This window comes from Cantharellus anzutake (genome assembly GCF_015039405.1).
Source record: "Cantharellus anzutake strain C23 chromosome Unknown EI90scaffold_50, whole genome shotgun sequence".
Classification (NCBI taxonomy): Eukaryota; Fungi; Basidiomycota; class Agaricomycetes; order Cantharellales; family Hydnaceae; genus Cantharellus; species Cantharellus anzutake.
The window spans coordinates 364,498-377,075 of record NW_024067000.1 but is presented as its reverse complement, the minus strand read 5'-3'; positions in this window follow the sequence as shown (position 1 = coordinate 377,075).

Here is a 12,578-nt window from a genome sequence, read left to right as displayed (position 1 = left end):
ATGGTACCATACTAGAAGGGGAAGGATCGGGATTCGAGTCTCTCGGGTTAGGGCAGTTATCCCTTCAAGCAATCGATTCTCCATAGGTCGAGAAGACCACCTTCTATCCACATCTCTGTCGTAGTCGGATTGACTAGGTTCGGGGCGATAAGAGTCCATCCGAGTTCGACGGGTTTCATTCCCCATTTGCCAACGAGCCTGTCCCAAATGACCCGAGACTGATCCTTCTCTTCGTCCGGGATACGGATGGGACCTTCTCTCTTCTCGAGGCAATTTCCTCCAGCGGTTATGGTTCGACGAACCCGAGGGAGAGGATGAGGCAGAAGAGTTGTCAGTGGAAAGGGCGGATGGGGTGTTGGTAGGATGAACGCTTGGTTGCGGCACCACCACATTCGGAGGGGGTAGGAAGACTGAACTCCCCGCACCCGGCCAGTTGGGAGATGGAGGCGGTATGGAAGCGTCTCCTAGGTTCAAGCCCAACGTTCCTGACGTCAGCTCGTCTGAGCCCTTGTCGAAGGGAGTCGGTGAATCTGGCTGTGCCAGTTGTCGCTCAGCATCATCCATGGCCACCTCTTGTGCCTCGGCGGGAGTCATGAAGTGTCCAGTATCTGGGTAGTAGAATGTCCGGCTCAGACGACGTTTCTCCACCAACTTGAGGGTGGACGGGTCCTTGTTGGATGGGGGTGGACCAGGCCACGCGAGTCGGAATTCGTAGGCCTCCCTGTCTTCAGCACCAGGCAATGGTTCGGGCGCATCTTCCCATCTGGGCCAGTCGAGGAACCAAGGAACGTCAGTCCCTTGAGCCAATGGGAGTCGATAATTACGAGCAGCCTCGGCATGTCCGCTCAGGTCCAGTTCTTCAAACAATCCATTCTTGATTACACGACATGGCAGCTGACAAGCTAGGTATACAGCGAACTCGGGTGAATTTGCTGTCAATCGATCATCAGTCGAACTTTCTTCGAGAAAAATTCCTTTCGGGGGTTCCAACCAGGATATCTTGCGTCCCTCTTGGACTTCTACTTCCATCAGGTGTTCATGGATCCGGGTGTAATTGACAAAAGCGGTAAGGAGGGAAATGATCCGGAGTATGTAGGTGTATCGAGATATTATGGCGAAGGGGTGTTGCCAGGGAGCGAACTGGAAGGCAAAGATGTGACCATCTAACTCGTGCTCGCCACCTGACTTGGACTCGACTTTGTATATTACTTCCCTCAATTCGTTAGGCAATCGTAATTTCGTGAGGGCCTCAGCCTTGAGCGCAGCGGCCTTTGAAGACTCCCATCGTTCCAGCAATGGGGTCAGAGCTCGAGGCAGAACGTTCTGGTTCCCATTTTCTCTCAGCACTTCGGCCTCGTTGAGGTGGTGATATTCCGGTAGTAAGAGCCACAGTCAATCCAGAGATCGAGCACTGGGTCTTACGTGGTGCAAAGCGACATACGAGAAAGTAGGGTCAAGAGGTCCCAGCTGCCCGTTTAACCACATAGGGTCGGATGGGGCTCTCTTGAAGGGCTCAGACGACACTTCAGCTGCTTCGAGACCTGGGCAGTCCCGTCTGTGATCGTCCATGATCACAACAGAGTTACGTGGGGTGGGCCTGCAGCTCATACTTGCCAATCCGAGAGACATTGTCAGTTGGGTTCGTTGATGGGATCGTGAGAGGGAAAACGATGGAGATGGAAGGTGATCGAAGTGTATTCTGATCACGTGCCGTTAATCGACTTCGTGTGAATACCCGATCGGGAAGTGGGCCCTTATTCACGTCTGCTCAGGCCCGCCTTCAATCTATACCTTCCAAGGATCTCGGGGGCGTTTTGGAGGTCTCTTTCGGTTGCTCAGGTGTCTTCTTGCACCCCATATCCTTTCCACCTCACTCTGTACAGGAGTTTCCCTTTCCGCTTCCTGTGCCCCACCACCTCTTCTACCTCAAACTCTTCCGAGGCTTTCATATCGTCCCTGGGGTTGGACAGTAGCGGTCTTGAGACGTCACCAGGTGAACGATAAGCTCAGGTGCGCTACATTCACCACGTTATGCATAGGGTAGGAGTCGGGAAGTTTTAATTGGTAGGCGTTCTCATTTATCACCTCCGTCACCTCGAATGGTCCAATGCGTCTCTGCATTAGCTTCCTCCCTGTACCCTTTATTTCCAGGAGGTTGAGTTTATGAGGATCGATCAGTACCAAATCTCCCACTTCGTACGTTACTCTCCTGTGTTTGGCGTTGTGTGCTCTAACTTGATGCAATTGTGCCAGATGGATCGCTTCTCGTGCCCATCTTCTGCATACGTTCAATGCGTCCACTCTTTCCTCCACTTTGACGTTGAGGGACTCCTCAGGAACTAGGAATGAACTGGGCAGACGGGGCTGGAAACCCATCAGTAGCGTAGCAGGAGCTTCTCCCATAGTAGTGTGAGGACTGTTATTGTACGCTAACATCAGAACGTCCAAGAATTCATGCCAGTCATCCCTGTCCTTATTGACATAAGCTCGTAGCATGACTTCCAATTGCTGGTTCATTATTTCCGTCTGTCCGTCCATTTGCGGGTGCGCAGCTGAAGACATCGCCAGCTTAGTGTTGAAGTGATGCGCTAAGGATGACCAGAACGTTGAGAGAAAACGAGGATCCCGGTCGCTGACTATTACTGCGGGCAACCCTACATGTTTAATCACATGGCACCATAATAAGTCTGCAGCACCCGTCGCGTCCGTGGTGGAAGAACATGGGATAAAATGCCCATATTTTGTGAACTTGTCTACCACTACCAAGATGGCGTCCGGCTGCGTGGCTCCTTTAGGAGGGGGTAATCCAGTCACGAAATCCAAGGTTATCATGTGGTATGGCAAGTCTGGGACAGGCAAGGGTTTCAGCAGACCCGGCGTTTTGCCTCTGTCATGCTTGATCTTCTGACAGATGTCGCAAGTTTCCACATACTGTCGAGCATCCTTTCCAAGGTCCTTCCAATAACACTTAGATTTCAGGCGCTTGAGCATTCTTTCTATACCCGTGTGGGCGGCCTCGTGAGGGGTGTCATGAATTTCCTTGAGGATCGTGGTCCTCAGACTTTTCGGGACACATAGGCGTCGGTTGGTTTGCAGGTCGTCCCAAAGTAGCAACCCTTCCTCCAACACTTGGTAGGCACCTCCTGCTACACCGCCGTCAAGAGTTTTGCGGTATATGTCCCTGAATTCTTCGTCTGTGTAGTAGGCCAGACGGAATTCCTCGGCTGTTCTCGGGGCTAAACCCAGCCATAAACTTGTCGTGCCCTTTTCCACTTGATCTTCGTCCACGACGTCCATGCTATGCGATAGGTCTAACTTATCTACGGCGCAAGACCGTGCCCTGGTAACCACAAAGACTCCTTTCGCTGGGTCCTTGCGCAGATACGTGCTCCAACTCTGGATAAGGTCCTCCTGAGCCAGGCTGGTTTCTAGACTGAGTAGCCTTTCCACGTTCGGGGATATTGTTTCCGGGGTCCGGGCCAAGCGAGATAAGGGGTCCACATTAGAATGTGCAAGTCCTGGACGGTGGACTATGGTCATTTTCGGGAATGCTGCGAAGACTAGACCCCATGCCGCTAGGCGACGATTGTAGTTTTCGAAGGTCCTTGCCCATTGCAGTGCCGTGTGGTCCGTGATTTGGAGTAGGTCCTCACCCTCGATGAACGGCGTGAACCTGACTAACGATTCCTTAGCTGCTAAGGCTTCTCTCTCTGTTGCCAAGTATTGGGTCTCGGGACCCTTGCACGTTCGACTCCAATAGGCGATAACCCTTTCCACCTGGACGGTAGATTCTTTGAAAGCGGACACCCACTGTGCAGGTAGGGGGCGATCATCTTGCCCTGTGTTCAACTTCTTTACCAACTCAGGGATCTGCTCCTGCCGATCATATGCGAGTTTCAACTTCTCATAGGCGCGCGTCCCCTTGAGGTCCTTAATAGTCATCGGCTGTATCTGCTGTAACATACCCACCAAAGCTACGTCAGACGCATCGGTATAGAGCCTATAACCCAACCCTTTCATGGGGTGTCCCCTGACCGGAGCCGTGGCTAGGGCATATTTCAACAATGAGAAGGCTTGTTTGCACGGCTCATGCCAGATCCAGGGAGCCCCATCTTTCAATAAGTCGAAAAGGGGTCTGGCAATGAGTGAATATTGAGGTATGAATGAGGAGAAGTAAACCGCTATTCCAAGGAAGGTGTGCAGCACCTTCCTGTTTTGGGGTTCTTCGATCTCCAGTAAGGCTTGCACCTTTTCCCTGTGAGTGGAGAGTCCCAGGCGGGATACCTTTTGACCCAGTAGCAACAAACTCTGGTATCCTAGATGACACTTGGGCGGCGAAAGCGTAAGGTTAGCCCTCTTTATAGCATCAAGAACTCGATCTATATGTGTCAAGTGTTGGGCGAAAGATGTGGAGTATACTATGATGTCGTCGATGTACACTAGGGCAAATTGCCACAGGAAAGGAGCTAGGACTTCCTGCATGACTCTTTGGAACACGGGTGGGCCGTTTCGCCACCCGAAGGGCATCCTTGTAAATTGAAACAATCTGCGATGGGTACGAAAGGCCGTTTTGTCTCTCGATTCCTGATCGAACTCCAATTGCATAAACCCTGATAGCGCGTCGAAGGTTGACATATATTGGGAACCGGAAAGGGCCTGTAGAATATCCGTTTGTCTTGGAATGGGGAATTCGTCCGGGATTGTGACCTCATTCAGTTTTCGCCAATCCACACAGAGCCTATTCTTCCCTCTTTGGCTGACGATTATAACCGGGGTGCCCCAGGGACTCTGGGATGGCTCGATCACTCCCATCTCTAACCAGGCGTCTAACTGTTTATCGATGATCTCTCTTTTCAGAGGGGAGGCATGGTATGGCGGAAGCGAGATGGGTTTCACGCCTTCTTTTAATGATATATGCATGCGGGCATCATATCATCCCAGGTTCCCAGCCGTAGCGAAGGCCCTCTTGTGCTTCTGCACCAAGGCTCGGAGCTGCTCCTTTTCTACGGGCAATAACTCTGGGTTTACATCTACCACATCCACCAAGGTTTCAGGAAGGACCTCGTCTCCAGGTATCGTCTCTGCTGTCTTTGGTCCGACTAAAGCTCCGTCGATATCATGGGCTTCCTCAGGTTGTCCCCGGACATTGGCTTCCGCTACGACAGCCTGTATTAGTCCTTTACTCAGGAACTCACGGATCTGAGGCTCGCTTAGTTCTTCGGCGCCATCTAGATCCTCGTTGGGATTGCACATGGATGCTGTCAGAGACCAGACTTGAGACGAAGGAATGTCTCCGTAACGGAGGGCTTTGGCCTCAGCGACTTCTGCCAAGAGCGCTGTGCCTAGTGACACATCTGTGCCCTAACTTACTGACTGGCACTTAGAACCTAGGGGGGTAACTCTAGTTGATTTATCTGCTGGGGCGTAACCTATGTACAAGTGGTGTATATATATGGTTACAGCGGAGACGGTTCCGCAATTGGCAGAGCCGAACGGAGCGGAGCTAACGGGGTTAAGACATTAGCCGACTGAATATTACCGACGAGTCGGTTTGCGGGGTTAGCGGAAAGGCAGGCGTTAACCCAGAAACGGAAAGGAGGGATACGCCCGAAGGTGGGCTCTGCAGGGCAGGCGAGTGTATTGCCCAGCAGAGGCGGGAGTGCGCTAGCGGACGTCAGAGCTGTCCGGAAGTCTTCGGGGCTCCGTTCTTAGGGAGGCGTAGGTAATAAATTGAAATGAGGGGGTGGTGACCATCGAGGGGTACCGAGAGGTTTGCGGAATACGGGGGCTCCGAGGTTGGTGAGGGGGGAGCAGAGTTAGAACGGAGGGATCGGAGAGACCGGAAGTCGATGGCCGGGGATGGATATGACAGATGCTATCGTTGTCCGCTCTGGACTTTGATTGGGTATGGGTTTGGATTGGTCAGGGGCAGCCTAAAGGGATGGGCGGTGTTTACGAGCATGGTCGGAGGTGGCAGACAGTCACCCTGCTTCCATCCCGTCCTCCGTCCTTCGACGAGGCGTACCCCCGAGTTGTGGTCGAAGTTACCAGTGACCCCAACCAGGCGGACTGTGTACGGTTCTAAGGTCACATCCTCCGTGATTTTTAGTCGACCCGTACCCAAGACGTTCACTCGTTTAGGTTCTCGAGAATGAGGAGGTCCGGCTATAACTGGATAGGCAGGTGCGTGATGAATCTGGCTCTTGAGGGGAACCTGGTGGTCTGAGTCTGCCACTTGCCAGAATTCTCGTTCAGGTGGACGCATGGTATGCAGCTGGAACGCTGTCTGCACGTCTTCAGCTATTAACAGAGGGATGGTCATCCCTTTGAGTATGTAAGCTTCCACACCCTGCAACAGGACGTGACCTCGTTGTGAGGGTAGGTATAAGTCAATCGTCGTGTAGCCTTGGCATTTAGCCTTCCCTGTTAGCTGGACCAAATTCAATCCTTGCTTAATGCGGGTGCCTTCTCCTTTAATACAGTCGTACAGATCAGTCGATATTAGTGTGCAGGCTGCCCCAGAGTCAGCCAACGCTTCTATCTCGATCCTGTCTATTGCATTGATACGACAACGGACTCGACATGCATCAGATCCTAAGGACTGCTGACCTGGGGGTCGCTCGAATATCTTACGGGCTTCATATATCTTACCCAGGACCAGGGTGGCCCCAATGAGTCTCTCGTCAGGCAGGATCTCTTTCCACATACAGGCCGCAATGTAAGAAAAGGAAGAATCTTCGGCATTATCTATGTCAGGTATGTCCGACAATTCGGAATCGGACAGGGTACAAAACTCTGTGTAGGCCACTGCAAATTCTGCTTCCTGACCTTCCACTAAGGCAGCATAAGCCCGTCGGTAGGTACTTTCCAACTTGGATGAGTTGTCACGTTCCTTACAGTCGTTCCTGGCTCGATCAGCCTTCCTAGGGGGACAGTCGTTGTCCCAATGGTTCGCACTTCCACAGTGCCGACACGGTCTGGGTGGTTTCTTCCGCAACTTGAAGTCGCTCATAGGGTAGGTCTGGCTTCCGGACGTGATGGCGACGCTTCTGGTCTCGACACAGTCTCCTCCGCGTTTATTCCTCTCCAAATTAATGCAGGCAACTCGGTTTGCTAAAGCGTCGATACTGAACTCGTCGCTAGCTACTAATTCGTCATGCTTAAGTTTAGTCAGCCATAAGAGTTCCTCGGCTGTGTCGACCTGATCGATGTTGAGATGGGCCCACCATCCTTTCGGGATGTCTTCTAGAAGTCTTTGGGCCTCGCCCCTCAAGACCTCTGGTCCGGGAACATCGGCGAGTGGATATAGGATGCGTAGGAGTCGTAGTTTGCATGTCGCGAAGTTGTGTGGGGACTCCTTAGAGTACCTTTCACCCTTACGGTACCTACAAGCGTGGAATCGATCTCGAATCTTGTCAAGGAAGGCGGGTGTTAAGAAGAAATGAAGCACATATCCGTGTAAATCTTCCCAATTGGTGGTGAAATACAACTTGTCAGCGACCGGTACAGTCAACCACCAGTCTGCCATAGCACCCTTGAAACGATCAGGAAGTACGCGGGTCATTTGTTGGGCGAATGCGGCAAGTGCCTGGCCAGGTTCCTACATATGCTGCACCACGTTATATAGCTGTCGATCGAACCATCGAACTCTGGGAAGTCTGACGCAGTATATTTGCGATCCACATAAGGTTGTGTGCGGTTGAGAGGAGGAGGTCTGTATCCAGGATTCTGCTGAGGCGCTGCCAACGCTCCAGGTCCGGGAGGTGGGGGAGGGGGCGGTGCCCCAGCATATCTGACGGGTAGAATGTGCCCCAGGTATGGAGCCCCACCAGGCAGAGGAGGTGGTCCAGGTGGAGGTGGTGGTCCTGATGGGGGTGGTGGACCCGCACCTCATGGTGGCGGCTGCCAGGGGTCGGGAGGTGGTTGTCTCGGATCATGACCTGGATCTCTGGATCCAATGGGTCCTTCATTCGCCGGATGGTGAGGGACACAAGGGGGTTTGGGCCCACAGTTGTCGGGATCAAGTCTCTCCTCGACAGGTCCCAGCTCTGTCTTCCTCCCGACCTTCAGACCTTTCACAAATTCCGTGTAAGCCACGTTCTCCTTGGGGTTCTCGAAAGCGTTAGTCTCTCGACGAACTGTGACGAATGGCATCGAGGGTTCGTCTCTGAGTAGCATCCCTGCAGCAACATTAATGCTTGGTCTAGGCACCGGGAAGGCCCTGGACAGTAGGGTGTGTTTACGAACGAAAGTGGTCTCTTCTGCGGGAGATATGAGATCCTCAAATGCAGTCCATCCCGATGGGAGGGCTTCAGGTTGCCGAGTGGGTCACATTTCGGTTGACCACGCCTCCTCGACTTGTCCAGGATCCGTAAACTTGGCAGGTGAGACATTCGCCAACCTGAATCCACTCATGCGCGACTCGTCGAATTCCCATGAATGACGAGCAGCTTTCTTGATGGCATCGAAATGTTTTTCGAAGGAATTGAAACGCTGGTCTAGGAAGTTCCATGCAATGCTGAACTCCTTAGGCGACGACCATCCTCTTATGGTGAATATCAAGGCGAGGTTGCCTCAGGGATCCACTACAAAATCACCTGCAGCTAAGTTGGCCTTGGTGGCTAGCTGGGTGAACTCGGTGATTTTCATGAGCAGGTCGGTTAGCTTGACCCGCCATACGGTCCCTAGTCGATATCTCAACGGCTCTCCTTCGAGACCGGCTCCAACAGACTCTTTCTCGAGATCAGCGGGAGCGAGACGATGCCAATTTTGTATACGTTTCATGTAGTTATTCGAATCCTCAAAAATTCCACCTTTAAACTCTCCAAGAGCTTCGATGACTTGCCTGAGAGCTTGTTGTCATAGGAATGCACTGGGCGAGGAATGCACATCTTTGCCTACTGGCAAGGTATCTCTTGAATTGGATCTACAATCTGACTGACTAATCCTCGTGGGGCGGGAAGGAGGATACAATTCGTGTGTCACTTGGGCCAGGGTGACTGGTTTGTCTCCCAACAGGGACACCGTCTTAGGTGGCATGGTGCGAGTTTCTCGCACCGGGGTTGGGGCACCAATGTTACGGGGATGGGGGAAATTCCCCGTTCCTCAATCTGTTCTTATAGTGGGATGAGTGAGGTCATATCTGGTCTGTACCATAACAGGATATGTAATCGATGAGTGATCCCAGTCTTGCCTGGGGGTGGACAATCATGTTTCCATCGATCGTGATTGGTGATGTAGTGAGCTATTAAAGGATTGATGGTAGGTAGTCGGAGATGCCAGGACGGATGGGTCAGCCATGGGTACTTGGCGCTCCTCAATGGAGCGTACCATGTGCGAGGTCGTGACTTGTGAGATGGGTGAGAACTTCGTACAGTTGCCATCGGGTACTTGGCGTTCGCAGTGCGAACATACCGGTAGTGGGTTGATGTCATAAGCATGCAATGAGGACAGACTAGTAGGGCCTTCGGTGACTTGGCGTTCCCAAAGGGAATGTACTGTTGGCGGGGATACATGATGACTGGCGAAGGAGGAAACAGACAGTGGATGGGTGGCGACTTGGCATTCGCATAGTGAACGTGCCGGCATCATGGGAAGGTGGGCCTCAAAGTATTCACGATCTCCATGATCGTGAGGTGATGTCGTATGTTGAGTACTGGGGGGAGAGCGGAGTGACGAGGCCCCATAGGGTACAGATTCGATAGGACGATACACATGTCGAGAGTCTTCGACTCTCGACCTCGAGTTCTCGCAGCGAGGGCCGTTAGAGGACTCGATATAACAGACATATTGAGAGTTGTACAGTCACATGGGTTCAGTTGAGTCACAGGAAGGGTTGTTACAGAAGATGGTACACGAGACAGTTGTAGAGCAGTTGTTAGTTAGCAGGAACCGCCTTTGGCAGTTTCCATACAAGATGCGTGACTATCTACAAATGGTAAGGTCGCAGGAAATCCCGCGAAACACAAATAACCTCGGCCAGCATCAAAACCCCAATGGGGAAAGCTTTGCATGAGGGGAGGGAAAGGGGTAGAACGGGTAAGGAGGATAGGGTATCAGGATAGAGGGCGGAAGAGAGAAAGAGGGGAGGAACGGTAGAGAGGGGAAGTCTTTGACCATGCCATGGATATGGTCGTTGGAGACTCCGTATCCATAACATTGGTGCAGCTGTGGGGGAGTCAGCCAGGTGCAGGGGAGCCTAGGGGCAAGCGGGGGAGTGAGCAGGGAGTCCTCAGGGAGGATAGGGCTGAGGTCAGGGCTCGCGCTCATGCTTGCATAGCGGGAACGGGCTCGGGCGGCATCGGGACAGGCGGGGAACAGGCTGGAATGCATGGCCATGACAACCTGCCTTTGAGAAAAGGCAAGCTTGCATACTTATCCACAGATAAGTTGAAGATGTCAAACTACATCCTCAAGTTGCCACCACAACTTGAACAACGTGGAGTCCACCCAAGATTCCACATATCTTGGCTCACACCCCATGAGCCGAATGACCAAGAAATCTTCCCAAATAGGGAAGTAAACATATTTCACAATTTTGGGGAAGACCCTGATTGCGAAGCAGTAGTTTGCAAAATCTTAAACCACATATGAGTTCATGATGAACTCTGGTTTAAGGCTAAATGGAAGCTAGGGGACACCACATGAAAACCCCTAGGAAATCATAATGACCTCGTCTGCCTGGACGAGTACCTCACATTACAAAATGTGAGGGAACCGGAAAATCTCCTGATCTAAGAAGATAGGGAACTCTCGGCATCACTATGCCCCCAAAAACAGAGGCAGAAAAAGTGAAGCTGAAGGGCGATCACCCACAGCCAAGAGCGTGGGAAGATTCTGGGTGAGCAACTTGCCCGGACAGCCACACCATGGGCTAGACATCACATGGGCTAGGCAAGTAACTCACCTAGACCACATGAACCCCAAGCTCACGTGTAAAACCATATGCAGTACAAACTGCACCGATGGCACAACAAGCACCATTCCAGGGGCAGCAATTGCTGCTGCAGCCCCAGGCATACTCCCCAGGGAACTTCCCTGGCCAAATCACTCCCTGGATCGGCCAATTTGGCCCAGATCTGACAACCCAGCCAAATATAGGCTGGGAATCAGCTATTTGTCATATCCATCCCTGGCCATCGACTTCCGATCCCTCCAGTATACCTCCGCTCCTTCTTCACTAACCTCGGAGCTCCTGTATTCCGCAATCCCCTCAGTACCCCTCAATGGTCACCACCCCCTCCTTTCAATTTATTACCTACACCTCCCTAAGTACGGAGCCCCAAAGACTTCTGGACAGCTCCAACGTCCACTAGCGCACTCCCACCTCCACTGGGCAATACACTCGCCTGCCCTGCAGCGCCCACCTTCGGGCCTATCCCTCCTTTCCATTTCTGGGTTATCGCCTGCCTTTCCGTTAACCCTGTAACCCGACTTGTCGGTAACATTCAGTTGGCTAATGTCTAACCCCGTTAGCTCCACTTGGCTCAGCTCTGCCATTTGTGGACCTGTCTTCGCTGTAACTATATATATCCAACTTGTACATAGGTTACACTTCAGTAATAAAATCGACTAGAGTTTACCCCCTTCAGTTCTGGTTGCCAGTTAGTAAGTTAGGGCATAGACGTGTTACTTGGCACAGCGCTCCTGGCACAAGTCGCTGAGGCTGAAGCCCTCCGCTACGGAGACACTCCTTCATCTCAACCTGGTCTCTGACAGTATTTTATTACTCCCTGACTAGTACACATCTTGTATGGCACCAAAAGCCCCTCACACTCATTCGCAACTACGCACATTAGTTCCCAACTCTGCCTCACTGTCCCCAGAACCCTCACAGCCTGGTCCTAGTCGATTGGTGAGAAACCCAGTTGAGTTTCAAAGCTTTTCTAACCTTGAAACCCCTCTCCCATCGACTCCGATCATGCGCCCCATTAGGAATCGATCACCAGTTGCAGATTCTGACTTTGGAGACACCGCGGAACAACCCATAGACCCTGTCCACTTCTTTGGACTCGGATCCGAGGTCCCTGACTTCATCGATCCTCCTCCTGCTGATCCTCCCATCCCCACTGTCCCAACTGCTGACGATGCCAAACCCACCCCCAACGTGGCTATTGCACAATTAGCCCAAGCCATTGCCAGCCTGGCTCATCACACCGACCACCACCATCCTCTGCTCTCCGGACCAAGGTCCGTGAGCCCGAACAGTTTGACAGGAAGGACCCCTGAGAACTCCGAGTATTTCTGGTCCAATGTGAACTCAATTTCCAGGACCATCCCCTCGCTTTTGCTAGCGACTGCACTAAGGTCATCTTTGTGCAGTCCTACCTCAAGGGAATGGCCCTCGATTGGTTCGAGCCGGATCTATTATTTGATCAAAATTCTATGCTTCATCTGTGATGGATGAATGACTATCAAGAGTTCATTAACAAACTTCGAACTAACTTCAGCCCTCACGATCCTGTGGGCGATGCCGAAGTTCAACTAATGACCCTGGACATGAAGGATGGGCACCACATCAATAAATACGTCGTCGAGTTCAACCGACACGCCTCTCAACTTCATGGTTACGGAGAAGC